The sequence below is a fragment of the Rhinolophus sinicus genome, linkage group LG04 (genome assembly GCF_036562045.2).
Source record: "Rhinolophus sinicus isolate RSC01 linkage group LG04, ASM3656204v1, whole genome shotgun sequence".
NCBI classification, from domain to species: domain Eukaryota; kingdom Metazoa; phylum Chordata; class Mammalia; order Chiroptera; family Rhinolophidae; genus Rhinolophus; species Rhinolophus sinicus.
In genome coordinates, this window is record NC_133754.1 from 107,289,186 (window position 1) to 107,313,465 (window position 24,280).

Sequence of the window (24,280 nt, forward strand, 5' to 3'; positions counted from 1 at the left end):
AGAAAAGTTATGACCTAGATGACCTGGTGGATATACAGAGAACATTGGCTCTTTTATATATGTTTTCAAGAAGGTAACTTAATGAGAAAACAGATATTTCAGAAAAATAATGCAGCTTTGTTTTTAGCTATCACTTTGTAATCTATTTACACATAGATTTGTAGACACAGACATATAGCTCATGATTAATCAATTTAAATGTAATACGTAAAATAGTAAATTTTTGCTACATCTAAATATTAGTAACTAAGAAGAATAAATGGCAGAAATATTTAATTAAACTCTCATGTTTTCAACTCGATGTTTTGACTAAATAATTTAATAACCTGAGACTAATGTGCTGTTTTCTCATCCACTTATTTTATTTTTCTTGTTTTATTTAATCAACTAAAACTAAAATGAGATTAGTTTTAAGACTATGTTATTTTATTTACCATAAGAAAGAAAATATCTGCTAATTAACTCATAGCATGCCATCGATTTAAAGACAATTTGATGTCTTACGATAAAAATGTGCTGCTGTGTAATTGACGAAATACAATGTCCATTGTGTATTTGGTTCCCCCAGAAGCTAACCCTGAGAAGAAGATGAATCGATATGTGCTCCTTGGATCAGTGACTGCCTGTGTGGGAGTGAAAGGAGCTGGAGATGGAAGAGGAAGGCATTGAACTGTGATGCATTCACGGCAAAGGCCTCTGCAGGTCCGATTAGGAACTCCATCCAGGGCTGGAGGGTCCTGACAGTTTTCTTTAATTGGAAAAGGGCATGACCTTGGGCAAAGCCCAGGAAGCTTCAGTTTCAGATTAAGAGCAGTGGAGGTGGACATTTGGCAAAGTCAGGAGATATTGTTGGTTCTCACAGTTGGGGTGGGGTTGCCACTGGCCTGCGGTGGGCAAAGGTCAAGGGTTCTGCTGAACACCCTACACTGCACAGGACAGCGCCCACCACAAAATGTCACTCAATCCAAATGTCACCAGCGCCGAGAGTGAAAAATTAGCCTGGGAAAGGACAGGGTGGGGAGGAGCAGGGCAGACCTCTGCGGCAGCCACAGTGTGAATCACACTGCCCAACCTTCAAAAATCTTGATTCCTAGACAATAGGATCTAGGCAGCGAATTAGACAAAATAGTTTCTAAATGTAAAAGCACCATTAATATAGAAAGAGGCTGCTAGGGATAATGAAAAAAGATCAAGTGCTTTTTACAAATTACTTGCTTCTTCAATACAAATTGGGGGCAGTGTTTGCCATGATGAACAGAATCCACCAGAGTGATTCTGCTGTGTTTGCCCAGCCAGCAGTGTACAATATATTTTGCCATGAACTGTTTGATCATAGTTTTTAATTAATCTAGATCTTAAGAATGGAATTTCATTGCCGTGATAGAGATTTTATCTTGCGTTACAACTAGCAGCCTTTCCTTCCAAGTCTGACTCTCATCAATCTGCCTTTCCCAGAATTATATACTTGCACCCACACTGCCTTGAGCATGTGAGTTTCAGAGTCTCATAAATCAGCCCATGGTGGGAAATGTCTTGTTTGGCCTTCCAGGCAAGGGGGTTAGTTTGGCAGCACCAATGTTTGAATTGTTTCAAATAATGGCACAGACACTTCTGTAGAGTATAAAATAATAATTTATTATGGTTTTATTTAAAAAATACATGAGTTGTGCACATTAAAAGTGTTTATACTGGTGATAAAGATACAGGTTTAACGAATTTAAAATAATTAAGCTAAAACAATCATTAGTTATGCTACAAAGGACAAATTCTTAGCCCCATTCTGAAACTGCACCTAAGCCAGTAACCCATGGGTTTAATTACAGAGAAAGGAAAAAAAAACACACCAAGAAACTTTAAACATTATAGTAGGAAAAGAGTTTGATAAAAATTTTTAAGCGTTCAGATTTCTTTGGGAATTTAATAATATTTTTACTTGCTGAGGCTGAAAGTTCCCATAAAACCTACCAGCGCTGACAAGGCTGGCTGCTGGGTGCTCAGCGGACTGGAGCAGGGGACCTCAGTGACAACTCCTGCGTGGGATGCCACAGCCATATCGCAGAATCGCTCCTAGAAGTGGGGAGAGGAACTAGTTAGTCCCTGAGGGTGAAGCCTCTCAATCCCAGCACTAGTCCCTCCTGGATCAGGGGCGGCTGTGTTGACCCAGGGTTCCAGCGGGATGAGTTCCGACTGGTGCTGTCTAGGGCAGGCCCTCCCCTTCGGCTCTCTGCAAGGATCGAGTGCCTTAAACTTTGGCCAGTTTTCAAGGATCAGCTTTCAGTTACCACAGGGCTCTGCTCTGAAGGCCCACTCCCCTTCCAGGCGACACTGCGTGGACCAGTCTCACACAGGCTTTCTTTCTGTATATCCAACTTGGACTATCAAAACAGAGGCTGCCCTTGCAGAGATTTTTAGTGTGATGAAAACTGCTCATCCGCAAAATAATTCAGATTTGTTCCTTACCTAAGGAACTTCAGACTGTGAGGAGCTGCACATGTATGCGTTACAAAAGGCATTTATAATGTCTGCTAAGGTTTTTCCATTTATGAAGTGCTTTTGTATCTTTGAGGTGTTGTGGTTTTATTTCATTTTTCTAATTGCAACACTTCTGTGTGCACACTGACTTCGGTGAATGAATTGAAATGTTCAGGACTTTCCTACTGTACAGAGAGTTGGTAACCAGATGTCCACAATCACCTCATGCATAGTCATCATAGAACACATAAGACATTTTTTTAGCAGAATAAGGCTAAAAGGGTTGTTGAGTTGTGAAACTAACAATCTTTGCTGAACTGTTTTACAGAACAAAGATGTTCCCTGAAGGGCTGACCTCAAGATGATAACAATCTGTTCCTGTTGAAACCAGATAAGGATGCCTAAAAGAAACCAAGACTGACCCTGCTTGATTATAATACTGAATTCTCTGCCCCTGGCTGAGCTTATCCACCATTTTCTGTACATGTGATGTACGCAAAAGGATGATCCCTGACTGCGCCTGTGCTAGGCTCACCCAACGTCTACATATAATGACGCGTCCCTTTTTGATGAATATGCGTGGCTAGTCCCATTAAAGGCGATTCCAGTTGTCTATTTGGGGAGACATTACTTTGGGAGGTATCCCCAGTGCTCTCCTTACTGGCTGTAAGTTAATAAACTTTCCTTGTTCATATACTGTCTTGGTTGAGAGTCACTGGCCTACACTCACCAAGGGATGAACCCCTTGTATTTGGTAACAGTATCTGAATCGCAAGCCCCATGTTTATCCTGCTCCAATATGTGTCAAGTTCCTCACTCATGTGACTTTTCCTGTGTAGATGTGACTCTTAGCACAGTAAAACCATATGCATACTATTTCCAAACTGAAAAACAAGTACGCAAGGACTAGAGAGAAGACATAAGCAATTAATGAAGATCCAGGATCTATACAATATTAAACTTTTAACCTAAAGTTTAACGTTTATACTTTATTAAAATTCTACTTTACTTATTTCAATTTCTCTTCAGAATTTAAAACCAATAATTTATGTTATGTAACTCAGTTGATATTTTTCTAAAGAGGCATAATACAGACAGTTTCTGTTAGCAAAGTGAGATACAGTGATGTAAGTAATGGCATGTTGGTACCCATGAAAAATTTCTTAAAGCCTTCATTTTCATGAGTGCAATAGTCTCTAAACAAGAAATTATAAGAAGATACCTACATTGTTTAAAGAAAGAAAAATTGCCTTTTTGTGTGAAGAGCTTATTCTTCTTTGGCTAGAAGCTTTCAAAGTTCCCATGGGACCTGCACTTCTCTGAGTTGCTACACAGATTGCAGGTGCTTCTGGAAAAAATTTCAGTGTTGTACTTTTGTTAAATTAATATGTTAAGTACAGTTCAGAGCAGGCATTAGATGTTTAGTGTGTGAGCCATGGTTCACAAAGAAAAAGTGAAAAAGAGAAGTTTATTACTCATGCATCCTAAAGGAGGTACATGACATGCCCAGAGGGACCACTGGGGAGGTCAAGGCAGGTGCGGGCAGAGCCAGGCAGACTTGGAGCACAATGCCTTTATTAGGGTCCAAGTGTGGAGTGCTTTTGGGGTTCTGGGACTAAGGCTGGATTAGTCAATTCAAACAAAAAAGAACGGGGTTTTGGTAGACTCTAGAGGATTGTCCTAGGGGCACACACAAGGTCGGACAGTTAAGTTCGTGAACTCATCCTACGAAAACGTGCTACGTACCTCATTGTTGAATATCACTATGGTCACCTTCAAAGTACTCCCCTTGAAAAGCTGTGCACTGATGCCAGTACCTAGTCCACCCTTCAAAGCAATTTGGACCTGTTTTCCTGGAATGGCCATGAGAGTTATTGTCATATTACCCTCGATATCCTGAATGTCATACAAATGTCTTCCTTTCAATATTTCCTCTATCTTCGGGTAAAGAAAGAAGTCATTGGAGGCCAGATCAGGTGAGTAGGGAGGGTGTTCCATACAGTTATTTGTTTACTGGCTAAAAACTCCCTCACAGACAGTGCCGTGTGAGCTGGTGCATTGTCATGATGCAAGAGTCATGAAGTGTTGGCGAAAAGTTCAGGTTGTTTTCATCTAACTTTTTCACACAGACTTTTCAGCACTTCCAAATAGTAAACTTGGTTAACTGTTTGTCCGGTTGGTACAAATTCATAATGAATAATGCCCCGATATAAAAAAAGGTTAGCAACAGTGTTGCAACAAGTTCACAGACTTAATTGTCAGAGCTCGTACAGTGAAGGTGCTGGGAAGCAGGAGACTGTGTATCAGCAGGTTTGGTGGGGAAGTTTCAAGGGACGTACTGTGAGTCTGCAGCTTGTTATTTAGGGCACTTACTTGTGGGAGGGCTGTGCCAGTTCAAGGTCCCTGCAGGCCGCTTAGCCCCACAAAAGGGATGCTGAGGCAGCAATATTATGGAGTAGTTTGGCTAACCTCTCAACACTCAATTTATACCCTGTGAAATGAGTCACAAACAGCAGCCCCAAACCTTGAATTAATGGTCTATTGCTTCCCCGTGATCTTCACATGAAGAAGAATATCAATCCTGAACAAACAGTGCCAAGAAAGGTGGTAAGGAGCATTAATGCTTTCTTTTTGGTGAAAACCACAGATTATAAAATATTTGTATGTAGAAATATAATGAGCAGAAGCTGCTGACTGAGATGAATCTGAAGTGTTTATGTAAAACGATGGGAGTATTTTTGGAATTTAGTCATGCTCCACTGTAAACACTGACTCATTTCAGAAATTGTCAGAAAGATAATATATTTATTTTGATTGACATTTAAAGGGAAATGATTGAAAACTTAAATATCAAATTACGGGAAAATGATGATGCAGCGCTGAGGTCGTATAATGTTGGTGAACAACATTTACAATTTGCATAATGCACAGCGTTTCCTACAATATGACTGAGGAACTGGAAAATAAATAGAAACTCAGCATGAATCAGTGTTTTGAAAAGAAAGAAGGAGAGGAAAGAACTGCGTTACATGAATATATGTAACGAATATGGAACTGACGACTAGGCTTACTACTCACCAAAGTCACGAGAGGTGATGCGGTGATGGCGGTCAGGACATTCACTTCTGGTAGGCTACATAGGGAATCATTTGGAAGCACTACTGTAAAACTAAAAGACATGTGAGCTGGTGGGATTCTGGAAAGGTATTCCAGGAATGTGGGGAGAAGGTAGATGAGAAAGCATCTGGGAGGAGGCTGGGTGGTGGTGAGAGTGGCCAATAGCTGGACATCAAATTTAAGCGAATGGAACTGAAGAATTATCCTCTAACTTGACGAAAGAATCAGAGAATAAGTGTAGCAAATTATATCCTAAGGTATAAGAGCCTGTTTGCAATATGGCACAGTAGCATTGTTTGAGCCAGAAGCATACTGGGAAATGTGACCTTTACAATTGTCTTCTTACCAAAGCAGTCACTCCTTGCAATATTTCCAGCTTCTGGAAGAAATGTCGTAGGATCACTCAACACTGAGGGAGGCTTTGGTCACTGGGCATCTCCATGAGACTTTCTCATTTGGGACCTCTGAATCTCTTCTTTCACTTCCCAGTTCCTCCTTCATTGCATGACTGCCCTTAAGCTCAGGATCAGATGTTCTGCTTTGGGACCCATAATGGAACTGAGAATGACAGTTTATGCCATTAACATCACATCTAAGGGATGAGATACTAATAACTATTTTTAGAATAAGTCGGGGAAGACCTGAAAGTGGTTAGGACTTCGGGACACGACTGGCATTATTTATGTAATTATTACTCGATGTGCGTGGACACCTGGATGGGGAGGATGGGAAGGATGAGCGTAGAGTACACTCTGCTGGGGAGACGGGCAGCATCCGTACCTCCCAGGTGCCGAGGCAGTGAGATGGTATAATCCATTTCAGAGTAACAACCTTTTGCGGGTGGGGGTTGGAGGGGGGCAGGGAATGAAGAATAAGATTAACTTGGTAGTGGACTTGGTGATGACCTTCACAGGAAAACCCCTTGTCATTAGTCCACCATTTACACTGTATGGAAAATAACTGCACCTGCTGTTGTAAGGGCCCAAAGGAACAAAGTGCTACCTGTGAGCTGTCACGGAGGCTCTCTGTCTGAACCCAAGGAAATTCTGTGCTTCCTGCTGTTCACTGCCCAGAAGACTGGTAGAAAGAGCTTTCAAGGTCTCATGGTATACCTATCCCCTTGTTGCCATGGACAGAAATAATCTAACCTAAGCCTTTTTTCCTGCTGAAATATTCTCCTGGTTTAGTAACATGTTATAGTCTCCACAGATTGTTCAGAAGATTGATACAGAAAACAGCGGCGATTTCCACATCTATGAAGAGATTCCTATTTTCTTCTCCTGAGTACTGTTCTCAGATAAATGTTTTCTTTTTTACAGTTTAGAGAAGAAACAAACTAGAAATCAGAACTCTGGTTTTACTGGACCATCAGCACTCTGCTGGAACTAGAGTAGGGTTCTCATGGGTGTTCCTGTGACAACCGCTTGGCTAAAAGGAAAAAAGAAATACTGCTTGGGAAATACCTACTGTGTGTGAACAAGAGGTGGACAGAGAAATGTGTGTGACAATTTCTCTGTTTAATTAAATGTTTGGCATAAAGCCGATTGAAGTGCTTTGTATCCTAATTTGTCTTTTTCTTTACTTGAGCTCCAGAAGAACTGTATTAGTGACATGCTAGCTTTAAAGGCATTTCTGAGGCCAGTTACAAAGACCATAATAGCAAAGACTGACTTAGGGTACTGGGAGTGGAAGGAGGGCACAGAGCAAAGTGACAAGTACAAAGGAGGGTGAGAGGGCATCCAGAGCCCTCTCCTCCCTGGACAGACGACATGCTGTTTGCTTTCTGCTTTCCTCTGCATCGCCACAGCTGGATTACAGTCACATCTCTGCTTCCCCTCCAGATGTGAACTCCTGGGGGGCAGGGATGACGCCCTTCATTTCTGTTCTCCAACACCGACCAAACCATGGGGCAAAATCATGTGTGTATAGCTTTATTTCCACTGAGTGAATATGTAAGGAAAATGATATTTTGGCTCAAACTTAGTAATTATGTTCTCTGTTTTCTAAAAAGAAAGGAGGAACTAGACTGGGAGACTAGTTTATTCACTAAAATTCAATAAATAGCTTTCTACAGGCAGCTTACTGATATGTTTGAGGTGTGTGTGTGTGTGTGTGTGTGTGTGTGTGTGTGTGTGTAAGTGTATGACTTTATTTATTTATTTATTTATTTATTTATTTATTTATTTATTTATTTATTTAAAATAGAGTTAAGCCGGTTGGGCCATTAGAGGATTTCTTTAGGTGAAATTTAAGGGAGTGTCTTGATTCAAACGGAAATATTTTTTCTTCTTATTGGAAAAATAGCCTGAAACAAGTTTCATGCATTTCCAAGGTCAGTATTGACCCTCAAGTTTTTCCCTTAGGTGTGGGGGTGAAATGAGTCATAATTGCCTACTTTTCCGCCTAATACTACAAGCAATCCCTTTCCCACATTGTTATCTCAGAAAACAATTGGACTCATACAGCTGGCATGTACCTTCAACACCGCCTCTTGTACCACTTTTGGGAATATTTTGAGTCCACTAAAATGTTTCCCGTCCTCAGGGTTTCCTTCTACAGGCCTGGGAAACAGCACTTTTCAAAGCCGTATATAATATTGTCAGTGGAAATTTCATCTTAGAGAAGATGTATAGATTCAGCAAACATTTAATACTTTTTTTTTCAGTTGGTTCTAAAGGTATGTATATACCCTGATCACTATGGGTACTCTTATTTGTTGCATTCCTTTAAATACAAACAACCCTCTTTCCTTATGAACAACACACACACAGAAGCAGGAGTAAACAGCTCAGGACTTCATCACGAAGTGCCCTCTCTTGGGGACCTCAGTTCCACGAGAGGCAACATCACCAGCACTGCAAAGGCTCTGTTCATGTCTCTGCAAATAACCATGCTCCTGTTCTCACCAAGATAGCCAATATTCTAAGTCCTCACACAGTAGAGCAATTTGGTTGCCTTTTGTACTTTATACAAATACAGTTATACGGAATGTACTCTTGAGTCTGGCTGCTTTTGCGTGCACTATATTGGAGCAATTCTTTCAAGCTGTGGCAGTCAACCATAATTTGTTCACATTTATTACTGAATAATATTCTATTTTGTGAACATATAAAAATTTATCCATTCTATTGATGTACATTTGCATTGTTCTCAGGTTTTGGTGATTATGAATAATTCTATTTGAACAATGTTGGGGCACGTTCCTTGGTGAACATTTGAATCCATGGTGTTTTTTTTTTTGACTCTATACACAGGAGAGAAGTTATTGGCTCATAGGGTTCCGTTATTTCTACCTTTAGCAGATAATATCAAATGGTTTTCAAAGTCATTGTAATAATTTACATATCCACCAACAGTGCATAAACATTCATGTAACTCCACAGCCTTACCAATAATTGTATTCCTTTTCTTTGTTTGTTTCCTTTTCTTTGTTTGTTCATTTCTTTTTTTATTTATTGTCTGTTTGGGGGATTTAGCCCTTTCTACGATTGAGTGATAATATCTGTTTCTGGCTTCATTTGCATTTTCCTGGTGGTTAATGAATTTAAATATAATTCCATGAGTTTAATGACCATTTGTGAAGGAATGAATGCAGGATATGGGGCAGAAAAGTGGAAAGAGGGAGACAGTTCATGGAGAGGTCCAGCTTCCTTTGATCAACGTGGTCAGTCTGTTTGCACAGTCTTACCAGGGGGGATCTGGGGCAGCAGATCACCAAAACTTTGTCACCTCATTCCTATCTTTTCCAATGTCCACTATAGGCTACTCCTAAACTCAAAGCATTTTTGATCCATTCAATGAGTCTCAAGAATTTAGTTGTCAGTAATGACCAACAATAATGGTTTTGATGTATAAAACAAAAATTTCTGTTACTGATTTATGTGGGGAAATCTGTATTTTATAGAGCAGATCTTGTCAGTCGACTGTCAAGAGTACTTGTTACGCTCCCAAGTTGTTAATCAGACAGGTATTTGTTCTGTCAAAGAAGGCATTGAGTCATTTCTGTAGAATGGGTCATCAGTGTCATGTTGAAATGTTACGGATTATTCATGACATACATTAGACTATATTAGGACACATCTAAATAAGTGCTTGCATCTGTCTCTCCCTTCTCTCTACTATCTGAAACATCCTGGACAAACAATGCCGTAGTTTGGTCTTAGAGGGTGTCCACTGCACTCCTTCTATTGATAAATGTTTACTTCACCTATATTACAAGGTCATTAATTAGGTTTCAACTTTTTTGTTCAAAACTTCATTTTTCTAGGACTGTGACTTAGCAAAATGATTAGATTTAGGTCTCAACGTGCATCACCTCAATAGTACATTTTGAGATCACAAGCTTGTGGGTGCCACTCTCCAGCTGTGTACATCATGCATGTTTTATAAACCTACTTAATTTTTTAAAATTTCTCATTAAAAAAGAAATGGATATAATAATATCAATTGTTTAAGATTCCCATGAGTTTAAAATTAGCTAATGTGTGACACTTCCAGAGAACACTATTTGATAAACAGCCGACATTCAATAAATGGAAAGTATTATTCTTAAACTACTGCTATGAGCATCATTACTAATCTCTTTCATTTACAGTGTACTTTTTTCTCATTGGCTTTCTGGGTAACTTGACTTCTAATTTCTAAGAGAATGAAACTCATATTGTCCACAGGGGCTTATCAGAGGAAGCAACAAGTGATATCAGTGAGGAAGGACAGAAGGGGTAAGGACAGAAGCAGACCAGCAGAAACAAAGCAGACAATTAGATCCACTAAGAGTAGGAATTAGGAGATCGGGTGGGGAGAGGAACAGTTGATGGGAACATAAATTGGGAGAAAGCCAAGGAGGTAGATACAGGAGTTTCACTCAGTTAAAATTTATTTACCTAGGTAGTTTTCACTTGAAAATAAATGTTTGGGAATAGTTCTGATTAAATAATGCAAGAACTTGATGCTAATTGAATTTACCTTCATGACTACTACCACAGTTTAATGCTCATATATGTGTAACAGTTACATTAAGTATTACATAATTTATTTAATCTTCACAGTCACATAACTGAAGTAGTAATAGAAAATTTCTTTGAAATTGAAAAAAAGTATCATCTCAATTATCCCTTTTTTGGTTTGGTGCCAGGTGCTGTGGTAGGATTTTATACACACTCACTTATTTAATCCTCACAATAGCCTCACATAGGAAGAAACTGAGGCTCAGAAATTATTCCTACTCTACCCCAGACACATAAGCATGCAGTGGTGGGTTCAATGCCCTTGTACTCGCTGAAAAGGCCAATGATGTATCTCACCGAGAGTCCCAGACACCAAGGTCTGAACTTGGTGGCACCACGGACACATCATCTAGACTCTGGTGGCTTAAATGCCTTCATTCGTGAAATGTGAGATTTAGGTCCAAGTGTCTTTCAAGTTCTCAGATTGCTTGACCCCGTGGGGACATAGGTATCAGTGTAAATTTTATAGAAATGTGAGTGATGGAAGAACAGGAGTCATCAGGGAGAAGTTATAGGAAAGCTTGACATCTGTCGTGACTTAAATTTGGAAAGAAAGAAGGTGGGGGGGGGGAGAGAGAGAGAGAGAGAGAGAGAGAGAGAGGCCATTTCTGAATTGTGGTCCACCGTATCTCCTCAATGCGAATATCCAGCCATCCTTTTGTATTGCACATGCTTTAAAGTATACTGTGATCATTTGAGACTAGAAAAGAGAATCTTTTCAGACTGGTGGTGAAATTCTGTTTTAGAGATCTGCCCTATCACCATCCTTAGGAAAATTAATATGTCACCAAGAATGATATATTACAAAATTATTTACAAACGTATATTAGAAGAGTATTTGAATGTGTCAGTGATAAATTTTGATTTTTGCTTGTGAAAAAAGATGAACAATGATGATAAAGAAACAGGCAGTGGTGGATATTTTACTTGAATTGAAATGTGGTCTAATTTTGCTAGAAAAAGGAAAACATAAAAACACATAGAGAATAGTTTTATTATAATTCACAGTGATTTATTGGTAATAACAAATTACTAAATTTATTATAATTAACAATAATATACTTTCTTATCGGTTTAGCAGAATTAGCTTTCTAAGATAGAATACAGTTTATATCTTTCAAATGACTCTCTAGATTATTATATTAATTTTTATTACATGCACTCAACTGATGGCCTTTGATATTTTAAAATTGCCTGTTAAACATATTCCCTAAATCAAATGAATGTAAATAACCCTACAATTTAAATTAATTGGTTAATTTACAATTTCTGTTTTTATTTTGTCTAGGTCTTTGGGCTTGATTGAAGAGATTTAAAAAGTGAGATTTATTTTAGATGTTAATATTGTCATTTTAATCTCACAGATTCAAAACCAATTTATTTTCATGTAAAGCTAATTTAAACTTAAGTAAAACCAGACTGTGTTCTATTCTGTTGTTATTACAGATTCCACTCTCTGGTACATATTCTTCAGCATAGATATTTTTTTTCTATTTTTATGCTTTAAATTTATAATTTGTTCTTATACTTTACATTTTTACATTTGCAAATAGCCTGTAGGAGCCTAAAACAGCAATAGGTCTTTTACCTTTTTTTCACTCCCAATATTTTATTACTACTAAAATTCTAGAATTCCTATTGCTTGAGAGTATCATTAATTATATGTGTTTGTTTCTCCTATAATGTGAATTCCATCGGCAAAAGTATTGTGTCTAGCACCGAAGATAATATTTGTCAAATGGTAAATTCACAATAGATTTTAAATGAGTTGATCTTTTTTTCTTGTAAAGTCCTTAAAGACTGCATGTTTTCTCTTCTCCTTTTTTACCCTCCCTCCCCTCTTTCCTCTTTCCTCCTGTGCTGGTGAAGGATCCTGTTGCCCCTCTATCCTAAGCCCTTCCAGGTAAAAACTATAACAAGGTCAAGTGAGATATGTACCACTTGATGATATGTCACAGTGCAGAGGGGAGGCTTGAGGTCACTGCATTCCTTCTACACTTCAGCAGGTGAGGTGTTTTGTCTCACTGTCTACCTGCCACCAGTCCCAAGGATTTGGGCCTGGGCTGATGGGTGCTATTCGTAAGATGCTCCCATAGTTGGAGTTTTGCTCCACAGATTTTGTCCTAAGTAAAGGGGTCTGGCATTAGCAGAAAAATAATAGATTTTCTCTATTAAGTATAATTTAATTAAACCTTTGGCAACTCTTTTTAATGTAACATCTTGTTTAGCAAAATGTGTGACAAAATTATATCTAACCTGTTACTCCACTGAATTATACTCATATTTCATGGTATTATTCAAAGAATTTTTTGTGGGTGTGTTGGCTAGGCCTATGAATTAATATTTCTACTTTAAATCTCTTAGAGTACCTATTCCAATGATTTGCACACAGCAGAAGTTAATTAGAAAATTGATATGCAAATAAAACAGCCAATTACAGTACAATGCAATAGTGAAATAGTCATATCCTTGTGGGTTGATTTATCAGGTGTGCAGGGAAAGGTACATTCAGGCACTGTATCATGTTCAGATCAACTGAACATCTGGGGACTGCTGTGCTTGTTACAAAGTCTGTGCTTTCACCAACACACTGGAAGTAGAGAGGATCTATAACAGTCACAGCCTGAATGAACCCATGTCCTGTGAAGGAAAGGATCTCCTGGGTTGTCAGATGGGGATGATACTAGGGGATATCTGAGATGACTCCTCTATTTACTGTGTCTGGAGGATTACAATTTTTACATTACTGCCACCAATGATATGTAGAAGTACTTGAAAGCTGACAAAGGTTGCATGAAAGAATGAATAGAAATGAAAAGACAGAACTTGAAACTGACTAGAAAGCAACAAGCTATAAATAAGAGCATACATTCTTTTCTGTCCATTTTTGGTCGTCTACTCCCTTTTGAATATCTGACATCTTTTCTCTATTGCCATTCAGTCACTACTGTTTTTATGTCCCCACCATGCCCATACCGCGGATTCTCCTGTGGGTTGAGAGATAGGAGGGATTAAGAGATAGGAGGGTAGACCCATCTGCAGCATAGCCTTAGGACAGATCATATTCCTGGGGAGGCAAGGTGGATCAGAGGTGAGACTCAGTCAGTTACTCATCCATTGTGGGTTTCTATTCATTATTTTGAATCAAGACAATTTATTTTTTTTCTTAAAGTTCAAATCTATTGTGATTCATTCATGTCCCACCAATATTTTTAATTGTCTCACAATCATAAGTGCAGAAATCACACTTAAATTTAGTTGGAAAACATGGATTACAATGGTTTTAAAATTTTGATTAGCCCTTAAAAACAGTACAGCGTTCCTACAAACCTCACTTCCATGAAAGGAATTGTTATTTGCATATATAGTAGTCCTCCTTATTCACAATTTTGTTTGCCAAGATTTCAGTTACCTGAGGTCAACCATGGTCTGAAATATTAAATGGAAAATTCTAGAAATAAATAATTCATAATTTTAAATTGTGTGCCATTTTGAGTAGCATGATGAAATCTTGTGGCATCCTGCTCTGTTCTGCCTGGGATCTGAATCATCCGTTTATCCACTGTATCCAAGCTGTATATATGCAACCTGTTTGTTAGTAACTTAGTAGCTGTCTTGGTTCTCAGGTCGACTGGTTTCATGGTGCTTGTGTTCAAGTCACCTTTATTTTACTTAACAGTGGCCCCAAAGTACAAGTGTAGTGATGCTGGCAATTTAGATATGCAAAAGAGAAGCCATAAAGTGCTTCCTTTAAGTAAAAAGTTAACTACAGTACAATAAAATATTTTGAGAGTGAGACTACATTTGCATAACATATTACAACATACTTCTGTAATTGTTCTTTTTTTATTATTGTTGTTAATCTCTTATTGTGCCTGATTTATAAATTAAACTTTATCATAGTTGCGTGTGTATAGGAGAAAACATAGTACAGCCATGTGTTGCATAATGACATTTGGCTAACGAAGGACCACATACACATATATGGTGGTGATCCATAAGATTATAATGGAGCTGAAACATTCGTATCACCTGTGACGTCATAGCCATCGTACTGTAGTGCAAAGCATTACTCACATGCCTGTGGTGATTCTGCTGTAAACAAACCTACTGCACTGCCAGTGATGTAGAAGTATAGCACATACAGTTATGTACACTACATAATACTTGATAATGATGATAAACGACTATGCTACTGATTTACATATTTACTATACTATACTTCTATCATTATTTTAGATTGCATGTACTCTTTCTACTTATTAAAAAAAATGTCATGTTGCACTGGCAGCAGCCTCATACATCTCTTTACCATGTCTCTTGATTTAATCTCATGTTGTTTTGTTCATCCTGGCCCCTAAGCATACACTATCTACTGCTAATGTTGCCAGGGAGACCAAATCAAGTGATTGCCCTGGAAATGAAATTAAAAGTGATTAAGCACTATAATGGTGGAAAATCAGTGATGGTTATTGCTCAGCCATCAGGCATGTCTCATTCTACCATAGCTAGTGTCATGCGGGCTCTCTTGTCCCACTCCCCACATAAGAAACAGGATATGGTGAGGCCAAAAAGGAAAACCAATGGAGCCATGGATGGGGGGGGGGGGGTTCGTACCACTATAGTCTCGCGGGCAGCTGGGTTGGAGTTATAGGAAGCAGGCTCCACACGATGCACAATCCGCCGTCCGCTTCTCTGCCAACCAACAACCAACCCCCCAGCGTAGCCACAGCAGTTATATTAGTAGCTAATGGCTAACGGTTAACAGCTGATGGCCACCCAGCCACAGCGGATGGCCATCTGATTACAGCTGATGGCCACCTAATAACCGAGCTAGCACCTTTCCACATGAGGCCGAGAGCCTGGAAACTACTCTCTGGGATTTTGAACCCACAGCTTTAAGAACAAGAACAAAGTGATGGAAGCTGTTAAAGGATCTGCTTCTTTGATGGCAAAAAGAGAAACACAAATAGGGGAAGGGCCTACGTATATCAGACATGGAGAAACTTCTACAGATCTGGATGGACGACCAGACACAGAAGAGTATCCCTCTCAGGACCACATCAATCATGACTAGAGCAAGAAGTTTGTTTGCAATGTTGAAAGAAAAGGCTGGACCCAACTACAATGTTGAATTTACTGCTAGCTCTGAGTGGTTTAAACAATTCAAAAATCATTATTCATTATATCAGGTGAAAGTGAATGGTGAGTTTGCGAGTGCTAATGTGAAAGCAGCTGAAGAAATTTGAAATTTTAGGTATGTTGATTGTGGAAGAAAATTACTTGCCAGAGCAAATATTCGATATAGATATAAACTCCCTATTCTGGGAACAGATGCCTGAAAGGACTTCCACCAATAAGAAGGCCGAGTCAATGCCAGGTTTCAATGCTGTTAAGGGCAGGATAACCGTCTTGCCTGGGGGCAGTGCTGCAGGCTACAAATGGGAGCCCCTTGTGATTGGCACAGTGAGAACCGAGGCGTATCAACAGGCACACAGTGTGGGTGTACTGCAGGAGCAATGAGAAGTCATGGATGACCCAGCTCCTCTCCCAAGATGCCCTCTCGATTGCTATTGCAACAAAATGGAGAAGTACTACCTGGAGAATAACATACTTTTCAAGATTTAGTTTATTGTTCACAATGCTCCCAGACATCCTCCTTTAGTTGGTGAACTTCAGCCCAATATCAAAGCGGTGTTTCTGTCTCCAAACTTGGACCACCTCTTTTATTCAACCAACGAGCCAAGGAATTATAGCAGCTTTAAAGGTGTATTATCTGGGGGGAATTTTGCCCAGGCTATTGCTGCAAATGAGGAAGACACTGATGCAATATGACTGCATCTATGACCTTGCTGGGATTTGGGATGAAATCACCAAGGAGTGTATGAATGGCATCTGGAAGAAGACACTCAAGAGGTTCGTCCATGACTTCAAAGGATTTGCCAAGGATGAGGAGGTTGCAAAAATCACCAAGACTTTGGTTGAGATGGCAAACAACTGTAAGCATGTGGATGAACATGACATTGGGCAGCTCCTAGAGGGGGTTCATGAGGAAAGGACTAATGAAGGACTAGAACAGAAATGCATAGCTGAAGAAGAGGCAAGAGAAAAGGAAACTGCAGGAGAAGACGAATCCCCAAGAAAATTCACAGTGAAGTGTTTAGCAGAAGATTCTGTAGACCTCAAAAAGCTCCTTAAAATATTTGAAAACATGTATCCCAACACCAAAAGATTTTCATTAATAAAAAGGAATGTTCATAGTGACTTATCTGCTTATAAGCAAATCTATGATGACAAAAAAACCATCAGGGACATATTTCTGAAAAGAGTGACACCTCCTCAAGAAGAACCTCAGGCAGTTTCTTCAGTAGGTATCCCAGGAGAAAGCACTGTTTTCACAGGAGATGACACCTCCTTGTGTGTTATTTCCCTTGAAGACCTCCCAGTGGGACAAGGGTGGAGGTGGAGACAGTGATATTGATGAGCCTGACCCTGTGTAGGCCTAGGCTAATGTGCGTGGTTGTGTCTTAAATATTAACAAAAATGTTTAAAATGTGAAAAAAGACTTAAAAAACAGAAAAAAGCTTATAGAAGAAGAAACTAAAGAAAACATTTTTGTATAGTTGTACAATGTGCTTGTATTTTAAGTTAAGTGTTATTACAAAAGAGTCAAAAAGTTAAAAAAAAGGTTATAAAGTGAAAAATGTTACATAAACTAAGGTTAATTTATTTTGAAGGAAGAAAATTTTTATAAATATAGTGTAGCCTAGGCATAGAATATTTATAATGTCTACAGTAGTGGACAGTACATCCGAGGCCTTCACATTCACTTCCCACTCACTCACTGACTCACCCTGAGCAACTTGCAGTCCTGCAAGTTCCATTCATGGTAAGTGCCATATACAGGTGTGCTGTTTTTTTCTTTTTTAATATTTTATACCATATTTTTACTTTTATATGTTTAGATACACAAATGTCATTATGTTAAAATTGCCTACAGTATGTAGTACAGTAACATGCTGTGCAGGTTTGTAGCCCAGGAGCAATAGGCCATACCAAACAACCTAGGTGTGTGTACCATCTATACCATCTAGATTGTGTAAGTGCAGTCCACGATGTTTGCACAACAAAATTGCCTAATCATACATTTCTTAGCACATATTTCAGTCATTAAGTGATGCATGAATGCATATATAAGGTTCAGTACTATACACAGTTTCAGGCATCCACTGGGGGTCTTGGAACCTATTCCTTGCATATTTCAGGAAACTACTATAATTGTATGTAGTTTCTTTCTTCTTAGTGGTTTCTATCCATTTCATATATATTTTTTGTAGGAGATAATGGTGTAGGAGATAAAGGAGAAAATTATGGGGTATTTTCCATATCAAATGCTTCTAAATTTTGAACACAGGATGGCAATACTTTGTTTTATTCTTTTAGAATTTGAGGGAGGCAAAAGGTATTCCAGCAGATCACCATCTCTAAGTGTGTATAAAATGCAAGTTGGGTGCTGAATTGCGTTGGATAAAATCCCAACTTTTCCACTTAGTAGTGGTGTGAACTTGGTGAAATTTCTAAACCTTTTTGTGCTTTAGTGTTTTTTCTTTTGGTAAAATGGGAATAGTATAACATATACTTCATAGAATTATTATAAGAATTAAATGACAATATATGGAAAGAATTCTGAGAGTATTTACTATAGCTAGTGCTCAGTAAATATTGCCATTTTTTCCATTATTAATATTTGCCACCCTTCAACAGGTAGAACATTCTCTTGAGTGATCTTGAGTCTTTCCAATTGTAGATAAATTTAAATATAAAAATGTATCCTTATCAACAACAGAGTTAAAAGAACCTCTAGAAAGGCAGATGTAGGAGCTCTAAGGTAAGATAGAAGAATGAATGCCTTTTATGCATTCTATGGATGGAAGAAAAGGCAGTGGCTAACAGCACATCTAGTGTATTTGTAAATCCAGCTTCCTTTCAAGACCTGAGAAATGCCCTTTATTTGCTGTATCAACTAACTTTATCTCATTTAACATATCTGTTATTCAGCCAAGATTAGTATTCAGAACATGCTTTCAGTTTTTTTGTAATAGTTTTAGAGGATGAAAATCCAAAGAAAAAATTTCTACCCATACATTATTACTTCATTCACACTGTTCTGGGCTCCTAACCCATCCAACAAGGCAATAAAATAGAAATTTAAAAAACAATAAATAATGGAAAATAAGAATTAAAATTGTCATTCACAGGTGACATAGTGCATATAGAAAAATCCTGAGAAATTTACAAAAAATCTAGAGCTAAGAAATTAATTTAGCAAAATTTTAGATAATAATGTCAATACCCAAAATGAAATTGTATTGCAGAATACTAAGAACTAATTACTAAAATAAAAAAATTAAAAAATTCCAATGACCTTACAAATCAAATAAAATAAACACACAAAACAACCTAGGAGGGGAAACACAAAGAATGGGCAAAACATAGACAATTAAAACTAGAATATAATGCAGAGAGACATTAAAGAAAACATAAATAGTTCCCTGCTTAGCACATACACATGTCTGAGACATTGTGCAGACACCTCTGAAGGTGGGCATATCTGAGTGAATAGTGGAGGTAGGAGGGGGAGGGAGAAGGACAGAGACAGAAAACACAGGCAGCCCTGTGCATGCTATGACTTCAGTGGACACAACAGCAGTGAAGGGGTCTGGTGCAGCCCTCACTGGGCAGACCAGACTGGAGGCACAGAGACAGCAATTGGGCTTGAGTGGCTAGCACACATTGAGAGTGGGCCCAGGGTTAAGGGTAGAGAAATGGTGCAAAAATATCACATCACTCCAAAGCCTGCCAGCATTGAACAAAGGGTTCCACAGATGGGGAATCTGCCCTCCCCTTCCCCTTGTGTCCTGTCAGGCAGCAAAATCCTACTTGGAAGATCACAAAAGGGCTGAAAAAACAACAACAACAAACAAACAAACCACTCTCCACCCTAAGTCACCTATACTCATTGTGTCTAAATCCAGAAGGAAGAGCAGGACCATGGACACACAAACTTTCTTCCCTCCACCCAACCATCCTCCATCCATCATGGTACAACCTAGTAGAAGCAGCTGGGTCAACTTAGGGCAGCTATGTGGTGGCTTCTGGCTACAGGAAGGCAGTGCCAGGAACACACAGGAGATCCAGAGCTTGCCCGTTCCAATACTTTTGAGTGGTGCCCCGAAACTGAGGTGACCAAGTAGTAAAGGGTCTGCCCACCTCCTGGGGAATACAGAAGGTTTTCCACATCCATGGAGACACTGCCCATCCAAGGAGAAATGCCTGAAGTCCCAGCTGTGCAGGTAAGAGAAAACAAAAACTTGTGTTTGGTGCCACTTGCTGGAAAACAAAAGGAAAACCTCAAATTATCAACCTGCTAAGAAGTGAAGTATAAAATTCTTTAAAAAGCAGGTTTCATTCACACAATGCCCAGGCAGAGAAATGATCCATCAAGCATAATGAATAACCAAGGTAACAAGGGAATTCAGAAAGCAAATGAAAAAATCTTCAGAAAGTAAACTTGAAGACATAGAAATATGTAATTTAAATGACAGAGAATTCATGATTGCAGTTCTGAAAAAAACTCAATGAGATGCAAGAAAACTCAGAAAGGGAATTCAACAAACTCAGAAATAAAATAAATGAACAAAACGAGTACTTCACCAAAGGATTGAAACTATAAAAGAGAAATTCTGGAGCTGAATAACTCAATGAATGAGATGAAGAATGAACTAGTGAACTCAAGAAATTAAGTAGACCAGACGGAGGAAAGAATTAGTGACATAGAAGTTAGGAATTTAGAAATGACTAAGGTGGAAGAAGAGAGAGAACTGAGAGTAAAAAAAATGAAAGAACTCTATGAGAACTACTTGACTCCATTAGAAGGAGCAATATAAGAATAATGGGTATACCAGAAGGTGAAGAGAAGGAGAAGGGAACAGAGAGCCTATTAAAACAAATAATTGTAAGCAATCAGAATGAGTCTTGTCTGTCAGGGTTATGTTGGGCTTAAAACCACATTTTAAACAAATAGCATCAGACTCTATTTTGAGTGTTAATGTATAGTCAAGACACTTAACTCAGTATTTTATATTACCCTGTTTTGTACAGTTATAAAAAGAAGCTGAGGAGAAAATGAAGTCTTGTAGAGGGTTTTCTCTACATCAAAATAAAGACAGATTGAATTTAAAAAGATAAGGTGAATGAAAACTCCATCTCTATACCAAGCGAACCAACTCACTGAAACATATGGGACATGAAGGATACGAAGTCAGTCATGTTTCCTTTTTATTTCATGAAGATTCCACTATTTCTTGTTTGTCTCCTGGGAAGATGTGTTAGAGCATTAACCAATGTTTATTAAGCAGTTAATGCTCCTTGAGAAAAAAGATGACATGTAACTTATGCAAAATAGTTCTAGAATTGGGACTCAGGATATTAATCAGCCACCCATAGGAAAAAAGCCTGTTTTTATTGGCTGTGGACCTTGTCTTGGGTCTGAGGATGATGGAATAGGGAGACAAGGTACAAAAGGGAGCCCACTGTTCAGGGTCTAAGAACCCTGGAGCTCTCAGCTGGCTTGTATGACACTGTGTATTTAGGATGCACACACCCGAAGCTAGTCAGAGTTGGACAAGCAAACTGGGTTGTTGCTTCTGGTGGAGGAGAGTATTCTTCCCTTTATGCATGTAACTTAACTCTAAAACTTGAAATATAAGTAATAGAAGAAAAAAAATTGATGAAAACTTCCAAAACCCATGGAAAGAACTGGATCCTCAAATCCAAGAAGTTAATGGAACATGTAATCCAAAAACGGGTTCTCCAAGGTATATTATACTGAAGCTATCAAAAATTACTAACAAATAAAGAATTTTCAAGGCAGCCAGGGAAAAGAAGACAGTAACCTATAAAGGAGATGCCATTGGATGTTCATCAATGTTTTTCAGCAGAAACCCTACAAGTGAGGAGAGCATGGAATCAAATATTTTCAAAGAGAGATGAAATTATTGATCTCTCAACAATCAAATGATTGAAAGAAAGAAATCAGCAGCCAAGAATAACATATCCAGCAAAGTTATTATTTAGTTCTGAAGTAACTAAACATTCAGAAGTCAAGGGAATTTATCACCAAAGGAGCTGCGTTACAGGAAATACTGAAGAAAATTTTCTGCTGAAACAAAAAGACAAAAAGATACAAAACTTTGAACAAAATGACTAACAGACAGAAGCAGGAAATTGCAACCCTTGTTCAGAAGAGGGTGTGAAATTCTTGAATATAATATAAAAGTTAAAGGAGGTAAAAACATTTAAAAAAATGATAGTGACTGCAATTTGAACTCACAGCATAAAAAAAGATAATTTGTTACAACAAAAACAAAAAGGGAGGGGTAAAAGACTAAGCTTGCACAGGGGAATAGAGGTAAGATGTAATCAGAAGGAAAAAGGACTATTGTATATATGAAACTTTCATTTGCATAAAACTAATGGTACACACACAAAAAATCTGGAGCTGAAACACATAACATAATAAAAGAAGAAATAGAAGAAAATCATAGAATACCACCAAACTAAAACAACAGACAGAAACACAAGGAAAAAGAAACAATGGAGATACAGAGCTACCAAAAAGCAAAAGATAAAATGACTATGGGAAATCCTCATATTATCAATAATCACCCTAAATGTAAATGGACTGAACACACCAATTAAAAGGTAGAGAGTAGTGGGTTGGATCAAAAAACAAAACCCAACTATATGCTGTCTTCAGGAGACACATCTCAGCTGCAAGGACAAACATAAGCTCCAAGTGAAAAGGTGGACAATAATACTCCAAGCAAACGGCATCCAGAGAAAATCAGGTGTATTTGTAGTTATATCTGACAAAATAGATTTCAATATAAAAAAATGTAACAAGAGAAAAAGAAGGACGTTTTATAATGATAAAGGGGACGATACATCAAGAAGGCATAACATTTATCAATGTATATGCACCCAACCTAAGAGCACCAAAATACATAAAGCAATTACTAACAGAACTAAAGGGAGAAACTGACAAAAACAATTATTGTAGGGGACCTAAATACCCCATGGGCAGCTAAATACCCTATCGATAGCTATATTTATTGAAATGGAAAATCAATAAAGAAATATTGGGGGCGGCCCAGTGGCTCAGGTGGTTGTAGCGCTGTGCTCCTAATGCTGAGGTCGCCAGTTTGATTCTCACATGGGCCAGTAAGCTGCTCCCTCTATAGCTAAGATTGTGAACAACGGCTGGAGATCCGCGTGAGCTGCTGCCGGCTGCTGTGAGCTGCCATGGGCTGCCAGGAGCGGCCGGTGGCCAGCATGAGTGGCCAGCAGCTGGCAATAGAGCTGCCATGAGCTGCTGTGAGCGGCTGACCGATGACTGGCAACCAACTGCTTCAGCAAAGTTGGGAGGGTAGGGGGAGCACAAGGCACATAATACCAGCATGGGCCAGGGAACTGTGTCCTACACAACTAGAGTGAGAAACAATGGCTTGAACCAGAGTGGGGGGAGGGGAGGTGGAAGAAAGGGGGAAAAAAGAAATATCGGACTTAAATGACACCTTAAACCAAGTGCACATAATTGATATTTACAAATATTTTTATCCCAGAGCACCAGAATATGCATTTTTCTCTAGTGCACATGGAACATTCTCAAGGATAGACCATATGTTGGGACACAAAACTAGCCTCAACAAATTTAAGAAGATTGAAAGAATACCACACATATTCTTTGACCACATGCTTTGAAATTAAAAATCAACTGCAAATAGAAAGCAGGAAGAACCACAAATATGTGGAGATTAAACAACATGTTACTAAGCAATGACTAGGTCAAAGAAGAAATAAAAGAAGAGATCAAAAGGTACATAGAGAAATTTGAGAATGGTAATATGATATATCAAAATTTTGGGGATACAGCGAAAGTGGTCATAAGAGGGAAGTTTATATCATTAAAGGCCTACTTCAAGAAACGAGAAAAATTTCAAATAAATAATCTAATATTTCACCTTAAGAAACTAGAAAATAAGAACAAAGCCCAAAGTCAATAGAAGGAAGGAAATAATAAAAATTAAAGCAGAATTAAATGAAATAGAAAACAAAAAACAATAGAAAAAAATTAAGCAACAAAGAGTTGGTTCTTTTAAAGGATTAACAAAATTGACAAACCTCTTGCCAGACTCACTAAGGAAAAAAGAAAAAAGATTCAAGTAAACAAAATCAGAAATAAAGAGAAGTTTCGACATCACAGAAATACAAAAGACTATACGAGAATACTACAAAAGGCTAAACGCCACCAAATTCAGAAGAAATGAACAAGTTCTTAGAAATATATAACCTTCCTAGACTAAATCATGAAGAACTAGAAAATCTAAATGGATCAGTCAATAGTAAGAAGATTTAAAGTCATCAAAAACCTACCAAAAATAAAAGTCCAGGACCAGATGGCTTCACTAGAAAATTCTACCAAACATTCAAAGATTCAGCACCTATCATTCACAAAATATTCCAAAAAATTGAAGAGGCAATAATTCTTAATTCATTTGATGAGGCCAATGTTCCTCTGATACTAAAACCTGACAAGGAAAATACAAAAATAAAAATTACATACC